Source organism: Camelus ferus, chromosome 11, assembly GCF_009834535.1.
Source record: "Camelus ferus isolate YT-003-E chromosome 11, BCGSAC_Cfer_1.0, whole genome shotgun sequence".
Taxonomy (NCBI): domain Eukaryota; kingdom Metazoa; phylum Chordata; class Mammalia; order Artiodactyla; family Camelidae; genus Camelus; species Camelus ferus.
The window spans coordinates 76,461,442-76,484,793 of NC_045706.1; the positions used below are offsets into that span (position 1 = coordinate 76,461,442).

General features: G+C 49.6%; 1 protein-coding gene across 11 annotated transcripts in view; it reads left to right on the forward strand.

Moving 5' to 3' along the window:
• CHRM3 (cholinergic receptor muscarinic 3) overlaps positions 1-23,352 on the forward strand; it is a 469,218-nt gene that overhangs the window by 360,485 nt on the left and 85,381 nt on the right. The window contains exon 4 of one of the 11 annotated variants that reach the window (XM_032491931.1): positions 12,720-12,854. The exons of 9 other annotated variants lie outside the window; for them this stretch is intronic. The gene's annotated coding sequence lies outside the window, so the exon portion shown is untranslated. Of the gene's footprint in view, positions 1-12,719; positions 12,855-16,386; positions 16,409-23,352 lie in introns of those variants that run through there. One more of the 11 variants, XM_032491939.1, reaches the window with a different exon arrangement.

Genomic DNA, 23,352 nt, shown 5'->3' on the forward strand with positions numbered 1-23,352 from the left:
ATGTTATTTTCCTAGAATTTAGGAAATTTAGTTTGCTTCCCAATGACTATCATAGAGGGCCGAGTGACAAGTGAACAGTTTCAGAGTGCTTGCAGTCATCATTAGTGTGTCCTTGGCCAAGTCCAGAGACAGCTTGACCATTTATTTGTTGGTAGGAGCTAACATATGGGGCTGACCTGTGGGGTGTGATTGAACACTGCCCCAGCTCATCAACCCTTTGAGGTTGAGGAAAACAGTTGTCCTCATCTGACCATTCCCACCTCATTATATGCTCTGGTAGCATTTCTGACCACGGCCATCTGTAAGTGTCATGTTCACTGCCAAGTGCCTCTACCTGTGTCCGGTTCCAGTTGAGCCACGGTTTCCAAAGAAATCCTTAGAAACACCCTAAGTTTTGCTTCTGAAACCGTAGAGCAACCTTGGTGTCTTGCCTGTTTGGGGCAGAAGTGTACTCAGTATATACGTGTGAAAACATCTCCTCCCTTTTAAAGCAAGACGCAGCCTCTGCATTTTTGGCACTTGCCCGTGGTCTGACTTTGTTGGTCAAAGCTGTCCTGTTTCCAAGTCTGGATAGCACTGCAGGGTAAGACTGAGGATGCTCAGGTCTGCCCCTGAAACTCTGCCTCTTGTCTGTCGCAGGTGGTCTGGGACAGGTTTATTCCAGTGCTTGTGGGGTGGCCACTCAGTTGCAACCAGACAGCATGCTGACCACACAACCCACTGTCTTTAGTTTAGGCCATCTGAGACCACTGTGAAAATGGTCTTCCCTGCCAGGCACTTTGATCTTGTCACGCCCGCACTGAAGGCTTCTCGGTGTTTCCAGAGCCCTGAGCAGTAGCCTCAGCTCCTCAGTCCGACTGCCTCAGCCTGGCCCTTCCCTCACCACAGATCTCCCCTGCTTCTCTCAGTCTCCTGTCATCTTCTGCGCTCCCGCCAAACAAAGCTCTTCTCAGGTTATGTTGACACAACCTGATGTTTTTGATACTTGCTTTCACTAGCACAGTTTACCAATCACAGCGAGGGCACAGAAGCCAAAGTCTCTGTCTGGCATGTGCTTCCTGACCTTCCAAAGAAGTCAGGAAGGTACATGGGAGTGAGACCTGCACGCTGATCCGTGCTTTGCACATTTTATTCGTTATCGAACACCTTGTGTTATAGTCACTGCAGGAGAAATTTCCAGAGGGAGAAGGAACTGTTCCCTGTTATTTTAATCACAGTTTGAAGATTTTTATTTCATTTTATTTTACTTTTTTTTAACTTTTTTTTATTGAGTTATAGTCATTTTACAATGTTGTGTCAAACTCCAATGTAGAGCAGAATTTTTCAGTTATACATGAACATATAGATTCATTGCCACATTTTTTTCACTGTGAGCTACCACAAGATCTCGTATATATTTCCCTGTGCTACACAGTATTATCTTGTTTATCTTTTCTACAATTTGAAATCCCAGTCTGTCCCTTCCCACCCCTCCCCACCCCCTTGGCAACCACAAGGTTTGTATTCTATGTCTGAGTCTGTCTCTGTTTTGTATTTATGTTTTGGTTTGGTTTTTTTTAGGTTCCACATATGAGCGATCTCATATGGTATTTTTCTTTCTCTTTCTGGCTTACTTCACTTAGAATGACATTCTCCAGGTCCATCCATGTTGCTGCAAATGGCATTATTTTTTCTTTTTTATGGCTGAGTAGTATTCCATTGTATAAATACACCACAATTTCTTTATCCAGTCATCTGTTGCTGGACATTTAGGTTGCTTCCATGTCTTGGCTATTGTAAATAGTGCTGCTATGAACACTGGGGTACACATATCTTTTCAAACCCTCCAGATATATGCCCAGGAGTGGGATTGCTGGATCATAGGGTAAGTCTATGTTTAGTCTTTTGAGGAATCTCCATACTTTTTTCCACAGTGGCTGCACCAAACTGCATTCTCACCAGCAGTGGAGGAGGGTTCCCTTTTCTCTACAGCCTCTCCAGCATTTGTCATTTGTGGACTTTTGAATGATGGCCATTCTGACTGGCGTGAGGTGATAACTCCCTGTAGTTTTGATTTGCATTTCTCTGGTAATTAGTGATAATGAGCATTTTTTCATGTGCCTGTTGGCCATTCGTATGTCTTCACTGGAGAATTGTTTAGGTCTTCTGCCCGCTTTGGGATCGAGTTGTTTGTTTTTAGTCCACATCCGTTTACACATCCATTCATCTGTTTGACAGAATATGTCAGGAGCCTGATACGTGTCAGGGGGAATTCAAACACTAAAGTGTGGTCTCTACTCTGCAGAACTAACGACACAAGTCACTGGTTCCAGGAAAGAGGGGCGTATGTCGTGGGGACAGAAACCATAGCGGTTCCTCGTGTGAGTCTTCTGCCTTCGAGTCTGCTCGTGTTAGCACTGTGGGATTCGCGATCTACACTGAGAACACTTATGGACTGCTTTCCTAATACTGCTGCTCTCTTTGGAGCTGTGGCTATTTGCTGCAGTTCAGTCCGTTTCTTAGACTTCGCTGTCCACTGAATAGAGGGACCCTGGGACTCACATGCGAACCGGAACCGTGTCTGACCGCATGCAGCAGCGCCGATCCTGGGTCGACACCAGGGGTGGAGCTTGATGTCACTTCTGTCACACGTGAGCTGGCTGATCGCCACTGTCCTGGAGAAGGGCTCCTGTGCCCTCGGGTGTTCAGCTGTCGTCTAGGATCTGGGGGAGACCTCACTTCTCGTGGAGGAGAGCTGGCCTTGTCCTGCGGCTCGGACGACTCTCCCACAGTGAGGGGAGAGTCCTGCCCATGGTGTGAGTGATTGCTGAGCAGCCCAGCTGGGGGCTCACGGAGGCCTTCCCGGAACTGACGCTGAAGCTGGAGGGGAGTTCAGTTAGAAACTCCGCTGCCAAGTGGAGACCATTCCCGTAAATGCATGTGTGCTTCCTTACGAGACGCACGTGGTAGGGCTTCCCTGAAACTCGGGTACGTTGTTAAACGTGTCATGTGCACTGAGCCCTGTGCCACTCCCCATCTGTGTGACCGTGTGGCCCTCGCTCCCGCATGCCTGTGCTTCATTTGGTCGGGGTTTCTCGACGCCCCCCTCCGTCTAGAACAAGACTCGGGAGTAGGAGATGAGCTGTTTGCTGAGGCAGTTGAGAAAGATGAACGTTTGCCAAAACTAGTCCATGGAAAAAAGTTTTTTGGTCAAACAAGTGTCTGAAATGCTGGCTAGTCCAAATTAGATTACTTCTCACCCTCTCGCCCCACCCTTTTCGGAGTGGGTTTTACTTCTATTACCAGCAAGATACTGATGTGCGTTGTGGATCTCTGGACAGAAGAACGTAGTGGCCGTGCTTTGCTAAATCCACTTTTAGAGGAGATCTCATGGGACTGGCTGTCTGCAGAGTGGTCAGCCACGGCCCAGAGCATCTCCTTCTAAGACGCGGCCACTTTCAGCACGAAGCGGAGGCCGCTGGCGCACGCAGTTGGAGGCTGCTTCCGGGGATAGGGTCCTTCCTTTTCCTCACGCCCAGCTTCGCCCGATTCACCAGTTCTGTGAAGGTTACTGACTTGCTTTAGGGGAAAAAGAAAACAAAATCTCCCAGAAAACTGATGAAACAATCTCAAAAGACCAATTTGTGATTTTTTTGACTCTTTAAATCCAAATTTAAATGAAGGATTTATAATCATTTTAGGTGCCTGTTGTCTGGAAATCAGACGGTAAATATCCAAGTGAGAAGTTGAGTATGTGGGTTCTCTCTATCACACAACGCCTGTGGCCCCTCTAAATCCTGCTCGCGGGATTTGAGACGGACACTGCAGACTTAGTGACGCCCTTCTCAGCAGGCCCAGCCTCCCCTGCTGAGCCGAGTTGACTGCTTCTCCTGTTAGTCACTCGTAAGAGAAATAGTCCTGAGTCACGTCCAGGCTGCCTAGGCCTGGAGATGCGTGCATTTCCGAGGTGCCCAAAGCGTCCTTTCGCTCCGTGGGCCCCACCCTGGGAGAGAACGCACCTGTTTCCCGTCACCTGCAGTAGGTGTGCCTGCTGCTCCCTCCAGCACCACGGAGCCAGTGACACGGCCTGCGTTGCTGATTCCTCATCCCAGGGGCGAGGCAGGCTGACAAGCACAGAGGTGGGGGAGGTGGTTGCCGGAGGGCAGCTCGCAGAAGGGGTTCTATGCACAGGCGTGGTGGTTCAGCCCAGCAGTGGTTTCTGAGGGTGACCAGTCAGCCCCGAGGTGGGAGTGGGATTTCAGCTCCTCCCTACTCTTCACGTTAGTTACTGTGCGACTTGCTTTTCTCTCTTCCCTCTGGCACACCGCCCACCTGCCCCTTCTGTTCATTTTAACCCTCATCACGTAGTCAGAAGGCACCATGTGGTCAGAGGCACCATGTGGTCGGAGGCACCATGTGGTCAGAAGGCAGAGACAAAGGCAATTCGGGCTGTCGAGGACCCCTGAAAAGGATTCACGAATAAAATCCAAAGGAGCCGCGTGGAAGCAGCTCCACCTGCTCTGTTCTGTTGTGGCGGATAGGAGGGGACCCATTTTCTCCACTCACCCGGAAAAGGGCATGTGTGACTGTGAACTGCCTAGGCACTGCAGCTCCCTTCACTCAGTTTTGTGGACCTGTCTGTCTAGCTCAGCCTGCAGGCAGTTAAGTCAAACGTAAAGCCGAGCGCGATCTGAGCGCTGAACAGAGGTGCCTTGGTGTTGGGAGAAGGAGGAAGGCTTTTGCACCATGGGACCTGCATTTGACCTCGGGCGTGGGCCGCCTGGGTCCGCTGTCCACCCTCGGTCCGGCTTTTCTGTGTCTCTGAGCTGACTCCTCTCCAGATGCATGACGTGTCGTGACAGCACTTCAGCAAAATCGATGTCGCACTTTATCTCAATGACAAGTTGGACAGTAGGTCAGTATAGTCCATCAGACAGCAATGCATTTCATTCTGGTTGGCCTTTTTTTTTTTTTTGGGCTGAGACTTTGTTATTTGGGAAGACACACAATAGCAGGCTTTTAGTCAGCTTTCTCCCCTCAAACTCTCCTCCAGTGTTACCTGTCCAGAGACTCACCCCCGGGTGTCACCATCTAGGGGCTCTTGTGGCTGGTGGAGCCGCAGAGAAGCGTCTGGAAGGCAGCAGGGGCCGCCCCCCGGCGTGACCGATGTCTGCCGCTGCCCGGCCCTGAGAGGCTGATTCAGGCTGAGGGAATGTGTTTGTCTTGCTTCAGAGAGACGGTCTTTCCTCAGACAGTCTTGCTTTACTGCTCCAGCAGTGCTGCTTCTCCTCTTTTTAATCCACATAATCCTGTTTTCCTGAGCAGATTTATTAATAAATTCTAAGAATTCCCTTACTAATCCCATGCGAGTCTGTGAGGAAGGTCTACACTGAAGGACACTGTGTAAAGGAAGGCAAACTGAGGCACAGGAGGAGCGAGAAGAGATCGTCTCAGCCTTTCTAAAGCTGGCTCAGCACTCGGCTTGCACGGCCCGCTTGCCCCCCTCCTGGTCCGGGAGGCGCAGAGCCCCGTGGCTCTCCTCAGGAGGTTGTGAAGCGTCACTTGGGGGACAGGAGCTGGGGGGAGCCCTTTACTGGCTTTGTGACCTGGCGTACTCCATCCAGCCTCTCTGTGCCTCCCTCTTTTTCATCTGGAGCGAGGAACATCAGCCCGGGTTTCACGGGGCGCCCAGGGGACAGGTGAACTGCCGTCTGCCAGGCTCTTCACACGGTGCTCGGGTATGGAAGCGCCACCACGGAGTGTGGTGCCTGCTGCCCTCCCAGGGAGGTGGCGGTGCCCGTCGCTGGGGCTCCCTGGCCCACCCTGAGGGCCCCTGCAGCCTGGCCAGCTCTTCCTTCAGAGCCTCCTCCCTTGAGTCTTGTAGGACTGGCTGCTTGTCCTTCCTTGTCCCTGTCTAACAGGGGTTTCTCGGTCGGTTGGATGTGTCTTATTTTCCAACTGTCCCGACCCCGGACCGCGCAAATCTTCAAGACAGGACACAGGCCCCCTGCGATGGTCACACCAGAGCTCCCCTGGTCCTGGGACCGCCTGTCATCTCTCCAGGGCCCGAGCTGCCGGGGCGCTGCCTTTGGCTTCCTCTCTCAGCGGGTGCCTCCTCCCTAAACACACAGCCCTCACGTGCAGAGCCTCGCCCTCTCCGCAGTAAACCCACGTCTCCACCCTCCGGCCCCCACAAGCTCGCACCAGCCCCTAAGCTCACATCTGCAGGTCAGAAAGAGAGTCCCCTTCTCCAGACTCAGGGAACTGTGATTCAGTCAGAAAATGAGCTCCTGGATTCCTGTGCCCGTTCCCTGTTCGAATGTCAGCAGACGCTTACTCGCCTCAGCACTTCAGGGGCCTGGCTGGCTTTCCCGAGCCTGTTTCTACGCGTATACGGTGGAGGAGCTAAGACCTGCCTCTCGCAGAGGCTCTGAGAGTGAAATGAACTAACAGCCCCCGGGGTGTCGGCCCAGTGTCTGTCTGCGCCGGTGGCTCTAGCAGACACCACAGGTGGGGGCGTAGGCCAGAGACACGTGTTCCTCACGGTTCTGGAGGGCAAGTTCAAGTTCAGGCTGCTGGCCAGGGTGGCTTCTGGTGCGATCCCTCTTCCTGTGCAGGGGTGGCTTCCTCCTCACCAGGTCTTCACGTGGCCCTGCCTCTCCGAGTGCCTCGAGAGGGACCTCTGTCTCTTCCCCTCCTTGTAAGGACACACCAGTCCTACAGATTGGGGGCCCACCCTTAGGACCTTGTCCAACCTTAATGACTTCTTCAAGTGGACTGGCTCCAAGTGTGATCCTCCTGGGGTTGGGGCTTCAGCTGGAGCGTTCTGGCAGGGCACAGTCCAGCCGGTAGGTGTGCCGGGGGTGATACTCAGCCTCGACCTTCCTGTCCTCCTCCCACCCCGGGAGGCTGTACCTCTATACAGACTGCTCAAAGAAATACGTAATTTCCTCTGAAATGCAAAGCAGAAAAAGCCCAGTTTCTGGCCACTTGTTTTACTATTTGTCTTGAAGACCAATGGGATGTCTTCCTAGATACTGTGCTGCAGAACACACCTTGGTTTTCAATTAGTAAATAGAATGCATGTGTTCCCCTTGTCCTGGAGTCCTGCCTCAGAAGCAATCCCTTGACTGAGACCCACAGTCCCGCGTCATGCACATGGCCAGCCTCCTGGAGTGGTGCGCTCCTGAGAGCATGTCACGTCCTAGGGACGCCTGCTACCTGGGTCAGCCGTCCCTCAGGCCCCTCCACGTGGTGCCCCTGCCCCACCAGCTGAGGAGCTGTGCCCCCCCCCCCGCCCTCCACCCAGTCTCCCCCAGTAAGGAGGCTGCTGGGCTCTAACTCCAGGGCTGCAGGTGTATATCTTTGGTCCCCTCCTTCCAGGACCCCCCGGCCACATGCTTCACCACGTGAAGGGGAGGGGTTGGGTCAGCACGCATCACACTTGCAGTTTCTAGCATCTGCAGAGATCGGGTATCCTCTTGGGACCTCCCTTGCTTTCAGAAGGAAAAGAGTAGCAGACAAATGGGTCTGTAGTCCCTTCCTAGCTCAGCCTGTACCAGACTTCAGTTTTCATTATTCCCTGGCTGTGTTGAGAAAAACAGCTAAAGGCATTGAACTGCAAACATATGTGCATTTAAAGGATCGGGGAAAGTTGATTGGAAAGTTAAATAAATGTATGAAAGCCTGTAGGAACGATAAATGTAGATATTAGATGATGACATAAGATGGCCCTGGGCAGTACCTGCTGTGTTGAGATGGTCACTGAAGAACCAGGCATGGAGAAAATCTCAGTGGAGCCCTGTTACCGCGTGCTTAGACGTATGTCGGCCTGCTAAATCAGAATGTCATCACGGGTGACCGCGTTGTGTGCAGTGAAGCATGAAGTAGGCTAGAGGTGTCAGAGTGCTGCCTCCCTGCCAGTCATCTTCTGGTGCTCATGGAAGAAGAGGCTGTGTGCCTGATCGGAGCCCTCTTCCTTCCACCCGGTCACTGCCTGGCTCACCGCTATTCCCTGAGCTCACTTTCTAGACACAGCCTCAGGGGCTGCCTTGAGACAGAGGCCTGCCCTGTGCTCACAGGGCAGCCAGGATGGGGTGAGGCCACACCCTGAACCTGTCAGGTAATCCACTGTCAAGTCCCCAAGCCCCAGAGAACCCAGGGTTATACAGCACAGTAACCAGAAAGACGTCTCATTGGTCTTGGAGACAAACAGTAGAACAAGTGGCCAGAAATTGTGCTTTTTCTGCTTTGCATTTCAAAGGAAATTATGCATTTCTTTGATCAGTTTCATTAAAGGAATAGCCATTTGCTTTACCCAGAAATTGACACACTGTAACTGACTATACTTTAAAAAAACAAACAAAAAAACGCTGCAGCTGGATGTGTGTGTGTGTGTGTGTGTGTGTGTGTGTGTGTGTGTGTATGTGTGTGTGTGTGTTGCTCCCAAGGGACCACGCAGTGGGGGCACTGAGTGAGATTTCTTGTTCTCTCTCCTGCCTTGCGTTCTCTTACATCTCAAGCGGAGGCCAGGCTGGGATGCTTTACGTGGCCTCCTGCCGCCCTGCGCCGTGCCTCCGGACCATCCGAGGAGACGGACGGCAGAAGGAGCTACGTGTTCTGATTCGACAGGTTGGGCCGTCAGCCCAGAGGTTGGAGACGGTGCCCCTAGCTCAGCTGTCCCGGCAGTCCAAGCCGCCACGTTTGCTTTGCGGCGTGTCCCTCGTGCAGGAAGAGGGCTGCCAGGCCTTTCAGTGGCACTGCAGCCAGGACCTCCAACCAGTCGCAGAGTCACTGAGCTCTGCTTGATCTGAAGGAACAGTGGCGTGTCCCATGGTGCCCCAGTCCCTCTGCTCCTGTACGTGGGCAGATCTGAGCTGTCTCCAGGAGAACGGGGCAGCGGGCCCCTCTGCTCCCTTTACCCTGAGCCATTGCTGTTCTTGAAGTGACTTCACTCATGCCAGCTATCAAGACACTCTCAGAGACTCTCCGGTGTACGTTCTGATTGCACACCCGTTCCGTCCTGCACTGCCTGGCCCCAGGTGGGAGATGGAGACCGGCAGCAGTGACGGGGGTGTCGGTGACGCAGGGCAGAGGGTGGGGCAGGACGCGGGCCTGTCTGCGCCGGTCTCCCAGACAGCACCCCACCTGCGTGCACACCGGGCACACCTCCTGGTTCAATACCGGAGGGGCACATTTCAGAGCACTTTGCTGAAGGGTAAATTGAGCTGAAACAGCGTCGTTAGGTTGGTAACAGAAAAGTGACCAACGCACAGTACAAAGTTCAGACTAAGACCCAGATCCTGCTTTTCAGTATCAATTCAGGAAGGTAATTTCATAGTTATACTTAAGTAAATTATCATATAACCCTAGGAAGCAAAGATTCCCATTTTCCATCCCCACATTCACACTAACATGCGAAGCAAGAAATATGTATAAATAACCAGTAGGAGTTAAACTTTTGTTATGGACACTAACATCATTGATGGTAAGTGAGACATGGAAATGTCTTTCATTAAGTTGTGCCTTTGAGGAGCCTGGGAAATTTGCATTGTCTGCATCATTACCTACGTAATGTAGGTACCCAGAGTAGCAATGAAACAGTTTTAAAAATTAGTAAAAAGAAAAAAGAGGACATGCATGGAGAACCAAACCCAACAGTTGTAGTTTTCCCGCAGTTGTAAAGTGGCAAAGAAAAGACTAGAACTCTGGTCTCAGAAAAGAAAACACTAGTGTAATAACCAGGAGGAGGAGACGCTTCTGTCGGAAGGAGCTGTGCGGTCAGGCGCTCAGAGACGAGTGAACCGCTGCAAGCCAGAGGCAGGAAGTCCACAACAGGTTTCTGTCAAAGTGCGGTCACTGTCACTGTACGCGACCTGATGATCTCTAGTATCTGTTCAGCAGTGCATACATTAATTTCAAGGCATTGGGTCTTATGTCATCATATCTAATTTTTAACAAGACTTGATGAGGGAGGCACATAGAGTGATACCCCTCAGAAACGGAGACTTGGAATTGGTGACATCATGACATTCGGCTGGGAACGTAAGAAATAATGGAGCCTTATGAAATAATGGAGCCAGAAGAGGCCTCCAGGCACCATATGGTCATGCCTCGTGCCCTTAAGCAGGGTGGAGCTAATGCTCCCAGGAAAGTGGACGCACTGATGATGATGACATCCCCAGCCTTGCTCCGGGAGGGCCACTCGCATAGCCTGGCCTTCGCTCACTTCTGTGCGTCCCTGTATCTGTGCCTTTGTCCCTGTTCCCTTCCCTGGCAGCCTCAGGTCAGGGTGGTCAGAATAATATGTTATCGCTGGTTACTCAGAATACTCCCCGTGAGGTAACTTACGAGTGGGGATCATTTTTAAGAAACAGTTCACGCAGGGAACTATATTTAATACTTGTAATAACCCTTAATGAAAAAGAACCTGAAAATGAATACATGTGTATGCATGACTGGGGCACGATGCTGTACGCCAGAAACTGACACGTTGTAACTGACTGTACTTCAATTAAAAAATTCAAAAACAGTTACAAATTTATGATGTTGATAAAATAAATTATTTATCTCAGAAGTAAGGAGTTTCTGTGAGGTATTTCACGTAGGAGGGGCAGAAAAAGACAACTCCAGGACACTTTTTGTTTATTTTAAAAATTTTTTTAGTTTTTAAATTTTTATTTTATTTTACTTTTTAATTGAAGTCAATTTCTGGTGTACGACCTAATGTCCTTGTCGTGTGTGTGTGTGTGTGTATACACATATATTCATTTCATATCCTTTTTCATTAAAGGTTATTATAAGATATTGAATATAGTTCCCTGTGCTGTGGAGAAGAAATTTATTTTTTATCTATTTATATATACAGTGGTTAACATTTGCAAATCTCAAACTCCCAGATGTATCCCTTCCCACCCTCTTTCTCCTGGTAACCATGTTTGTTTACTTCGTCTCTGAGTCTGCTTCTGTTTAGTAGTTGAGTTCATTAGTGTCCTCTTTTTTTCTTCAGAACACATTTTTTTAAATTAAAAAAGACTTTTTTTGTTTTTCTTTTTTTGGGGGGGTAGGTAATTGGATTTTATTGACTTACTTTTTTTAAAACATTTTTTATTAATTTATAATCATTTCATAATGTTGTGTCAAATTCCAGTGTAGAGCACAATTTTTCAGTTACACATGAACATATATATATTCATTGTCACATTCCTTTCTCTGTGAGCTGCCGTAAGATCTTGTATATATTTCCCTGTGCTATACAGTATAATCTTGTTTATCTACTCTACAATTTTGAAATCCCAGTCTATCTCTTTCCACCCCCCACCCCCTTGGCAACCACAAGTCTGTATTCTCTGTCTGTAAGTCTATTTCTGTCCTGTATTTACGCTTTGTTTTTTGTTTGTTTGTTTTGTTTTTAGATTCCACATAGATCTCATATGGTATTTTTTCTTTCTCTTTCTGGCTTACTTCACTTAGAATGGCATTCTCCAGGAGCATCCATGTTGCTGTAAATGGCATTATGTTGTCGGTTTTTATGGCTGAGTAGTATTCCATTGTATAAATATACCACATCTTCTTTATCCAGTCATCTGTTGATGGACATTTATGCTGTTCCATGTCTTGGCTATTGTAAATAGTGCTGCTATGAACATTGGGGTGCAGGTGTCATCCTGAAGTAGGGTTCCAATGAGGTATCACCTCACACCAGTCAGAATGGCCATCATTCAAAAATTCACAAATGACAAATGCTGGAGAGGCTGTGAGGAAAAGGGAGCCCTCCTACACTGCTGGTGGGAATGCAGTTTGGTGCAGCCACTGTGGAAAACAGTGTGGAGATTCCTCAAAAGACTAGGAAGAGACTTACCATGTGACCCAGGAATCCCACTTCTGGGCATATGTCCAGACTTAACTTATTTTCAATGGAGGTGATGGGGATTGAACCCAGGACCTTGTGCCTGCTAAGCACATGCTCTGCCACTGAGCTACCCCCTCCCTGCCCAGAACACATTTTTAAAATAAAATGACAAACTAGGGACAAAGTGGTTTTCTAAAAGGAATTGAAGAGACAGGTGGCAGGCAGAGCGTCGAATGGCACTAAGGGAGGAAACTGTAAGTGGGCGACTGTGGGTGCAGCTGGATCAGACTCCGACCCTTCCCAGACACCCGAAGCAAACAGCTCCGGGTAGCAGCCCCGCGCCTGGGCCCCCGCGTCCCGAGCCTGCGTGGCCATCTGCTGCCTGTGGAAGGCCAGGCCTCCCCTCGCTCGTTTCTCGTGCCACGTTCACGAGGTATCCTTGCTCTCTACTCTGAGACACTTCTTCTGTATCCTGAGTCCAGGGTTGAGAACCTGGTGGTTCCATCGCCAGTGACACTGTGCTGGGGCAGCGCACGCGGGACAGTAGTCACTGGATGTGTTGACCGTCCTCCGTGTAGGCCACGAGCACACAAGGAGGCGTTTCCAGCATGGAGGTGTGGCCGATGCCTTCTTTCAGGACGTAACATGGAAAACGACCAAATCCCAGCTCTCAGTACTAGTGCAGTGCCCGTCACATCCCTGGACTGCCGGCACATGATCACAAAGTTAGGGGGAGAAGATAAACCCTCTACTGTTTGTCAACAAACAGAAGATAATTCACGAATGCATTGTTTCCTGATTTTGCCCTGGAAGAGGTAAAGATCGACTGGTCTAAGAAAACAAAATTAGCACATCCATTAATCAGGGTCCTGCTTTCTGTGTCCCTTAGGGTTACAAGTACCTTCACAGGACGACATTCACTATAGGCAAGCCTCGTGAAAGAAAGGTAGTGACTGGGAGCAGCGATATCAGGGCAGACGGAAAGAAACGAACACCTGTTAAAACTCGCGTTGGTCAGAGGCAGGTAAAGTAACTCAGGGCAAACTGACACACTGGGGCTTTGTGAATAGACGTAAACAGCATGCTCGCCACAGAGCTGTAGCCTGTTGTCCCACAGATTCTTCCTTCTTAGTGTATTTCTGATCCAGTTCCTTTCCTACTTCTTACGTCTGTGCCAGTCAGCCTTCTTCCTTGAAGCAAACCCGCAGCGCCAGCTTTCCCGTTCAGCCCGTCTTCACCAGTGGCAGGCGTCTTTGTGGCTGTGTGAGTCTGCGGTGCCTGGAGGAGACCGTTCGTTCGTGTGTTTGACAGACTCTACTGCGTGCCCCGGGTGCTGGGGCACCCGCTCGCTGTGTCAGATTGGTGTGCAGAGCTAGCCCTCACGGGACACACGGCCCCCTGGGTGTCTCCTTAGTGCTGAGAAATGCACCATGTCTTCATTGTCATGATTTCTTTGCAGAAACATTCGAATTGTGGTCTTTAATGTTTTATATCAGTTACACAGCCTTCTCCTCATTTTTCTGGCCCCTACTCTGTGTTCTAGGCTGGAGGGTGTCCCACCCCCCCCCCCACCGTTCCTTTCTCAGCCTTTCCGTTTACTCTGTGCATGGTACTCCTAGGCCAGAGCCCTGTGTGCCCGTGGACACACAAACGAATAAACAAAATGTGGCATGTCCATACAGTGACCATCATTCAGCCTTAAGAAGGAGGAAGACGCTGGCACCTGCTGCAGCGCGCATGAACGTTGAGGACATGGCGCTGGGAAATAAGCCGTCACCAAAGGGCAGACAGTGTGTTGTTCCACTCACAGGAGGTCCCTAGAGGAGTCACATCCACAGAGAGAGAAAGCAGACCCGTGGGAGTTGTTGGGGGCTGGGGAGAGTGGAAGGTCACTGGTAAGTGGGTGCAGAGTTCCGTTTGCGGGGTGGAGACAGCTCTGGAGATGGGTGGTGGTGATGGTTGCCTGACAGTACGGATGTACCCAAAGCCACTGAATGATGTGTGCACTTAAAAACTGTCCAGATGATGACTTCGTGTTATGTACATTTCATCTGGATTTAAAAATGTATCTTTAAGAGTTGCTCACACTTGCTCCCCGACCCCGTCCAGCTGCGCGTGGGGCGCTCTTGCTGTCCTACGCCACTACTTGTTGTATTCTCTAGACACGGCAGACGTAAGATTCACAGGCTCAGTCGGCGTACTTAAACGTGACTGCAAATTACACTGTATGGCTCAAGGTGGTGGCAGGCCCTTCCACATCAGAGCCTCTCTGCCTTCCTCTGGTTTCAGTGCCGTGTGACAGCCATTGTCTGACTACACCAAGGTCAGTGCAGCAGGTATTTTAAGGAGAGGACTACGGGAGAGAACCAAACAGGCAAAAAAAAAAATTATCTTAATTCACAGGATTGGAAAAATGGGAACAATCAGGCAAAGTAACCAATAGAGAAGCTTTGTAGTAAATATAGAAGCAGACACTCTTAGATTTTTGACATGGGGTGGAAGCAGGCGCAATCATGAATAAAAGAAACCTGTGAGAAATACAAGGACTGCGGGTGAAATGAGATGAGAGACGGCACATCAGTATATTGAGGGGAAATGCAAGAAAGTATCGTTTCCACACAGAGGGGCCGACACGAAGCAGTGGAAGTAATAATAATGCACTCCTTTCTGGGCCAACACTGAGCACAAGTTGCAGAGCCAGCCTGCGGTGGAACTCCCAAGTTTTACTGGCAATCTATGTGAGGAGGCAAACAACAGCATATGGAGAAATTCAAAAATATACTCCCCGGAGACACTGCCTCTTCAGATTCAGGAAAAACCTGGCGGAAGTGCGGCAGGCGAGGCTGGACTTAAGGCCACCCACAGAGCCACCCAGCAGGGCTCAGACCCCTCACTACCGAAATAGCCCCTCTCCCTGTGCTCAGCAGGAGGCTCTGGGGAACAGGGAGAACCTGGATCAGTCCACGAGGCAAATGACCCCAGCATTACAGTGGAAGTTATAATTTTAATAACACATGCTAATGAGATGGAAGAAGGGACTGACTCCTTGCCCAGGAGGCCCCCTGCCTCCATCGTCCCCGGTGCCCCTCCTCTGGTCCATCACGGCACGTACCCTGTCACTCAGGGCCTGGCACACCAGGGCGACGCTGGGGAGCGGGTGCCTGGAGAGAGGAGCGCCCATGTTGTCCTTCGTGCCCCGGCTGCATGCAGATGTTTCGGGAGGGTCTCGGTTTCTTCACTGGTGAATTGGAGGTAATGATAGTTCTTGTTGCAGAGATTAGTCTAAGGACTAAACAAACCAGAACAGGTGACGGTTTTAGAGCAGAACCTGTGAAGAGCATATGGTAATAAACATTGGCTATTTCTCATGTTATTTTTGCTAAGTGAGTGGATAAACCTAGTAGCCATCGTCAGTTTCACTATGCACAGAGACTAAGAAAATCTCTATAAAGTACAGATTTACCTCACTAAGAAGATGCGACATAGTTTCCACCTAACAATAAAACCTCGACTGTCCGTACATTTTAGGCAATAGATCGTATTGAACCACAAAGATTTTTATGGTACCTAAGTGTTAACTGCTAGGATAATTTTAATGTGCTTTAACTAAAGAAACATTATGAAGTACTCCATGTAATTGTTTAAAGTTTTATTCTCTATGGGAGAGAATTTAATTTTCTCTTTGCATTTCAGACTCACTGTTATGATCCTAAATCATTCGTTCCTCATTAAATGTATCTTTATTGAGCATCTACTATGTTTCAGGCTTTATTCTAGACAGAGAGGATGCATTGATGGATTCGACAAGGCCCCACTCTCGTGGAGCTCATGTTCCTGCTAGGAAAAACAAATACACACACATACGTATCCACATGTGCACACACAGAGAGACATATACACACGTATATGTGTATAAACGCATGTATACACGCACTACACATATGTGTGCGCACATGTATGAACATGCATGCAGAGACATATATACACATATATGCATATAATATACACATGCAATTACAGACTCATACATACACATACACACATACACATGTATAAACACACATAAACACAGGTGTACATATACACATGCACATACATATATACACATAGATATACACAGGTATATACATACATATACACATACACACACCAACACACATGCACACATACACACACACATAAACACACATGTATACATGGTGGGATGCCCAGGCGGAAGCAGGGAGACTCGGAGGTGCCGTGCGAGGTGACCGCAGCTCGGACAAGGATTCTGGGCATACCAGAGGAGAGCCAGAGGGACTTGTGGGTGGCCTGGGTGGTAGATGCTGGCGTTCGCTCTGAGGGATGCAGCCAGGAGTGACTGGCCACAGCCGGGGTGCGGACACTGGCTTTCTTGAGATGTCTTTATTGCAGCTTGCGTTTGTTTTTGGTATTATGTGGTGTGGTTTGAACTGTTTCCTTCCTTTTGTGGAAGGTGTGGGCAGTGGACTGTCCGTGTTGGTATGTGTGGAACCAGCAGTTCTGATCCCGGTGGTGGGAATCTTGGCCTCTGTGAGCCGCAGTTTCTTCAGTTACAAGGTAAGAAAAATGACTGCTTCTGAGACTCTGCTGTCTCCCTCCCTCCCCCCAGGGAACTTTAGAGCTTCTGGGATTGATTAGCTTAGTTTCCACTGAGGTCAGGACATCCTCCAGCCACCGTGGGGTTCGGGAGCACCGGCTGTCTGATACCGTGTCTTACTGCCCATAGTTCAACCGCACTGCTTCTCAGCTCTGTTCCACTGTGCCAGGCTTTGTGTCAGGCTTCCTAAAAAACTCCAGCCGGCATTGTCTGCCCAGGTTGGGGAGGGCAGGGGAAGCAGGGTCTCTGGAGCCGACCACCTGTTTCACACCCAGCCCTGCCACTGACGAGCTGTGTGACCTTGAGCCAGTTATTCAGCCTCTCTGTGCTCAGTTTGCTGTCTCTAAAAAGGAGAGAACAGCGGTGCTCCCCTCCTCCCTTGAGCGCTCTGAGGATGAGATGAGTGCCTGTCTGACAGACGGGCTTCCTGCTAGTAAGAATTCCTTTCCCCACCCAAGCACTGAGCCCGCCTCTACTCGTAGAGACCTTACAAGGCTCAATACTTGGAATCTCTGCGTCTCTTTCTAAGAATTCTTTTTAATGGTAAAGTGATACCCATGCCCTGACACTGTAAGGCAGCCTGTGAAGTGTCCCTTTTGAAATACCATGAGGTTTCAAGTCAGAGAGAACTCAGCTAACCCTTCCTGCTTGTTCACTGGCTCCGTGTTTGGGGAGATTCTTTTTGAGCTTCTATTCCTATGTCTGTCAGATAAACATTGAAGTATGTACTTCGGGGGCTGTCGTAAGGATTAAAAGAGGTAATGGCTGGAAAGTACGTCACATTCTTTACCTTTCACACTCGGCCAAAATGGGCTTCCCTTAGCGCAGCGGGTGCACACCTCCACGTGGGTCCCCAGGACTCAGAAACGAAGTGTGTCGGCAGAGCGCGCCTGGGTGCGGGTTGCTTCCAGAGAAGTGCGGCCGCGTACAGTGACGCCCGTCACGTGGCCGCTGGGGGACGGATGACGTCCCTGAGCTACGGGCGCTGCTGGCACGTGGTCCCCGCAGGACTGCAGCCTCTCACCGCCCTGAACTGCTGTTTCGGTTCGGTGCTTCCTCAGTCCCAGTTTCAGAACGCTTAGTGCCAGTTGGCTGAGGAGGTAGAAAGTTCCCCTTTTCACTTCATGAGGAGTTTTTGCCTTTGTGCTTGTTTTCTTTCTTTTTTTTTTTAATTTAATGTGGGCTTTGTATTTTAAAAGCACATTTAAGACACGGTAACGCTGTACAGTGCTGCACTGTTTACTTTCCCATCGCATGTCAGTCACCCAGAGAAGGGCGCCAGCAGCAGAACCAGAGGAAGCAGCCGGGGCCGGGAGTCGGGGTCGCCGGAAGGCTGTGGGCGAGTCGGCTCACGCCTGCGCTTGCTTGGCTCTGTTTGGACAGGCAGGTGTTGCGCCAGATGCTTTCTAAGGTCTGATTTCCATCTGCCATCCTCTGACTCCCCGTGAGCAGTTTCTTCACGAGGTGAAACTCCGACGTGGTTACACCTCAGAGCCTGGATGGCCCGGATGAGGAGTGGGAGGCTGGTGGTCTCTGAGGCTCATGCCTTCCACAAAGCCTTTCTGGTCAAACGCTTCATAAATACCCTCTCGACCGACCCGAGAACAGACACACCGTCAGAATACTAGAAGGAACCGTTTTTCTTTGTATATGAATTTTTCAAATCTGTTGCTATTCCCAACTCTAGGATGGTAAGTGTTCTGGCAGTCTTAACACATGTGAGCAGAAAAATGAGATCTCATCCTTCACAGTTTTGTCTCCAGTATAGAAGGAGTATCGGAGAGATTGTGGAGCTGCTGAGAGTCCTGAGGAAGGGGTAATTTACAGTTTCAAAGTTAGCTTGGCAAATACCCCTTCTCTGACAATTAAGTCGGAAGTCCAGCAGCCAGGGTGAGGCCTGGTGGTGCCCTGCCCTGGAGCGGAGCCAGCCCGTGGGATGAGGGGCCCCCTAGCCAGCAGCACCCTGGGGACATAATTTACCAAGTGCCATGTGATGATCTGGGTTCAATGTAGACTGAAGGCAACGGTTTTATATTTCATCAAGAATAAGCAGAACATATACCAAAACCAGGCAAAGACACCACCAAAAAAGAGAATTACAGACCAATATCACTGATGAACATAGATGCAAAAATCCTCACCAAAATATTAGCAAATAGAATCCAGCAGCACATAAAAAAGATCATACACCATGATCAAGTGGGGTTCATCCCAGGAACACAAGGCTGGTTCAACATACGCAAAGCAGTCAATGTGATACATGACATCTACAAGAGAAAGGACAAAAACCCCATGATCATCTCAATAGATGCAGAAAAAGCATTTGATAAAATTCAACACCCATTTATGATAAAAACTCTCACCGAAGTGGGTATAGAGGGAACATATCTCAACATAATAAAAGCTATAGATGTCAAACCTACAGCCAGCATAGTACTCAATGGTGAAAAACTCAAAAGCTTCCCACTAAAATCTGGGACAAGACAGGGCTGCCCACTCTCACCACTCCTATTCAACCTAGTCCTGGAAGTCCTAGCCACAGCAGTCAGGCAAGAGAGAGAAATAAAAGGGATCCAAGCTGGAACAGAAGAGGTAAAAGTGTCACTATATGCTGATGACACGTTACTATATATAGAAAACCCTAAAAGATCCACACAAAAGCTACTAGAGCTGATTGAAGAATTCAGCAAGGTAGCAGGTTACAAAATTAACGTTCAAAAATCAGTTGCATTTCTTTACACTAACGATAAATCAACAGAAGAAGAAAGTAAAGAAACAATCCCCTTTAAAATAGCACCCAAAGTAATAAAATACCTAGGAATAAATCTAACCAAGGAGGTGAAAGAATTATACACAGAAAACTATAAAACACTGATGAAGGAAATTAAAGAAGACTTTAAAACATGGAAAGATATTCCATGCTCTTGGATTGGAAGAATCAATATTGTTAAAATGGTCACACTGCCCAAGGCAAACTACAGATTTAATGCAATCCCTGTCAAATTGCCCAGGATATTTCACAGAACTGGAACAAGTCATAGAACTAGAACTAGAACATAAAAATTTATATAGAACCACAAAAGACCTAGAATTGCCAAAGCATCACTGAAGAAAAAGAAAGAGGCTGAAGGAATAACTCTCCCAGACTTCAAACAATAATACTGTAGAGCTACAGTCACCAAGACAGCATGGTATTGGTACAAAAACAGACACATGGACCGATTGAACAGAACAGAGAGCCCAGAAATGAACCCACAAAGTTTTGGTCAACTCATCTTCGACAAAGGAGGCAAGAACATACAATGGAATAAAGACAGTCTCTTCAGCAAATGGTGTTGGGAAAACTGGACAGCAGCATGTAAAACAATGAAGCTAGAACACTCCCTTACACCATACACAAAAATCAACTCAAAATGGATCAAAGACTTAAACATAAGACAAGGTACAATAAACCTCCTAGAGGAAAATATAGGCAAAACATTATCTGACATACATCTCAAAAATTTTCTCCTAGAAGAAATAAAAGTAAGAATAAACAAATAGGACCTAATGAAACTTACAAGCTTCTGCACAGCAAAGGAAACCATAAGTAAAGCAAAACGACAACCTACAGAATGGGAGAAAATTTTTGCAAAAGATGGAACTGACAAAGGCTTGATCTCCAGAATATATAAGCAGCTCATACGACTTAATAAGAAAAAAACAAACAACCCAATCCAAAAATGGACCAAAAAAAATGTGACAGTGAATATATGTATGCTCATGTGTAACTGAAAAATTGTGCTCTACACTGGAATTTGACACAACATTGTAAAATGACTATAACTCAATAAGAAAAAGTTTAAGATAAAAACAGAATACGCAGAAAGTAGTTAGAATTGTGTTTCCTCTCAGAAGCGTCTTCCCCCAAGAGCAAGCAGGACTCTCTGTGGGTTAGGCTTTCTCTGCATATTTTCGGAAGGGCCATCACATCATGCTTACGTTTTTGTTCCTGACCTTTACGGGAAAGCTCGCTCTACCTGCTTGTGGTCTAGGACAGAATCTGTCACTTACCGTTGTTCCCTGGTAGAAGCACTTGAGAGACGCCTGCCGCGTGTGCCCGATCTCCAGGAGGCAGTGCTTGCCCACGGCTTGGATGCCAGCCAGCTGCCTCGTCCCTGGATCTTCAGGGTCAAGTGGCTGCCACGGCGTCGGATGAGAAGCACACGATCCTGGGCGTCTGTGCTGCCTCTGAGGACTCCTGGATTTCCACGGCTGCCTTCTCAACGTTGAATCGCGTTCCCCTTTGCAGAATTCCTGGCATCTGTCTTCATTCTTGGAAATGTGGAAGCCCTGCACTGGCCCGTTCCGTGCTAGAGCGTGCTCAGTGGGCACCCTCGCCTGCCTGAGCACGGGGGCACTTCATTCTCCCAGACACGGTGCATCTCTGCTTCCGTACTGACTTGACTCGGGCCACCTTCCTGCCCTCTGGGCCGGGGCTGAACCAGAGGCGATGACTTGGTCCCTCCCTGTGGAAGTGAAGCTTCTTCCTTGGGTTGAGCTCGTGACCTTGACCCTGTGCTCCTTCAGGATGAGCTCTTTCTCAGCAGATTTCTTGGCTGCTCATGCAGAGACACCCAGGCCTTGCCCCCACTCAGAGCGGGACACCCGGGGAGATTAGGGGCCAGCCCCTGTGAGGGAAGGAGCCAGAGGAGAGGAAAGGCTTCTCAGGGTCCCGCAGGCGGCGACTCCTCGGAGCCTGTCCCCGTCACGTTACCGGTGAGCTGCGTCCTAGTGGAGGTCAGATTGAGACCCCAGGAAGAAAGCTGACACTCTCAGACCAAGGGTATCCGTGGGTCGGCCTTTACCCCCAAGTGTATTGTCCCTAGCCGTCCCTCACTGAGGAGGATTTTCTTTCAGTCCCCAAGGACTCTACTTGTGCTCTTTGTGACTGAGTTCAAAGGTGCCCCGTGGGGTCCAGAAGCTCTGGCTTATGTGAGTGTTGTCGGCATAAAACTGCCTCATTACCAAGTCCTCCTGGCACTCACCGCTGCAGCCCAGCTCCCTGGGAAGGGGTCCACGGCAAAGCTACCTTTGTACTGAACTCCTCTGCGTCTTGAATAGTGAGGTTGTCGGGCACACCCACCTACCCCTGCTCTTCCTTCCTGCTCACTGTAAATAGGGAGCTGTTTTTCTTTTTGACCAAATGCCATTGCATCCAGCAGCAGCAGGGAGATTGCTTTCGATCTATATGCAGATAGGCTGAGTTCCCTCCAGTCCCTGGGAAAAGACCCGTTTAACCAAATGACTTACAATTCTGTTTCCTCATGTATAAAATTAGTGGGTTGAGGGTAAATAGCCTGAGTTCCCTTCCAGCGAGATAATTCCACACCACAAACACCATGGAGGACCAGCTCCACATGCACTCAGCAGTTAAGAGAGTCTGTGCTGTGGCACGTGTTCACCTGCCCAGGACAGAGCCGGCTCCTACCATGATACTTGAGTTCCGTCTCAGCTCCGTCTCAACTTATTCCTGCCCCACCTGCACCATGAGCCTTGAGGCGACAAAACACAGCCGGCCACTCAGCAGTCCCCAAAGCATCCGGCCCTCACCTGCTCCTGGCGGCCACGGTCCCCTAGTCCCATCACCTGAACACCCCTTACCTTACTCCCCAGAGCCCTGCTCCGACCTCCCCTCCTCTGAGTCCTCCCCAGACTCTACCTCTCACTCTTGGCAGAATAAGCAGCTTGCTTTCTGTGGCTCTCTGCTCAGACCTGTGGTCCGACACTTGACACACGATCTCGAAGCTTACAGTGTCCATGCGGCCGGTGCCACAGACTGCGGTCACCTCCCTTTGTGCTAGCCTGATATGGACGGAGCAAGTCCTCAGTGACACTTGCTGGGTACAGCTGTCGTAAGACTCACTAGGAAAAGGGGCTTCAGCTGCATCCAGTGAGGCTGGAGTTCAACGTGCGGCGCGGTGGTGTGTGTAAGATCAGTGTTGTTGGTATGGGCATGAAGTGAAGGTGTGGGCCCCCCGTTCGCCTGTGTTGCTTGGAGATGTCAGAGGACATACCTGGTGAAGGCTCAGGTGGTGGGGCTGGGGACCAAGGGAGAAGTACCCTGTTACCTTAAATTGCCGTGTTGATTTCTCGTCTCCCCGTGTCCACGTTTGTCCGGCAGTGATAAAGCGTAAGTCCCGTGGCGCTCCCACTGGCTGGCCCGAGCCCAGGCTGCCCTGCCGTCTTTCCGGATTCTCCCTGCCGGCTCATTCCTGTGCCTTTTGTTTGAAAGTGAGCAGCGCCAGCTCTGCCTTTCTTCCCTTTCTTCCTTCCCTTAATCTTCCTTCAGTGAAGACATCAGAGCATGAATCTGTGCAGACTCTGGGTGTCGCTCAGCAGGTGTTCTCTGCACCCTACAATCGCTGGGGCAGTGCGTCCAGGAGATGATTCTTCTCGCTCAGAGACCCGTTCATGTAACAACTTCTTGACATCCTTCTAAGAGTGAAGGCACCCTATGGGCCAGAGATGAGGGAAGTCTGGTTCTGGACCTCAGAGTCAGAGTTTCAAGCCGTGGTTTTCACATTTCAAGCCACGAAGTCAGCTCAGTAGATTAGATCTTGCTTTTCTTTCATTTCCATGCTTACCTTTAAAGAGTCTGTTTAGAGCCAATGAAATGATACATTTGACAAATCCTTCATGTTGGCCCCGGAGAGCCAGGAAAGCACCCAGGGGTCTGGAATCGCAGTTAGAATGACGCTTAGCGGTCATCCAGTCTGGCCTCTTGTCTCCAGTCTCCCCGAGCCTGACGCTGCCAGCGAGTTCTGAGCAGCCCTGGCGTGGGGACCCGGGCAGTCCTCGCTGTCCCGCTCTCAGCCCTGCTGTCCTTGGGAAGCAGCAGACCCTGACAGACACTTGCAGCCAG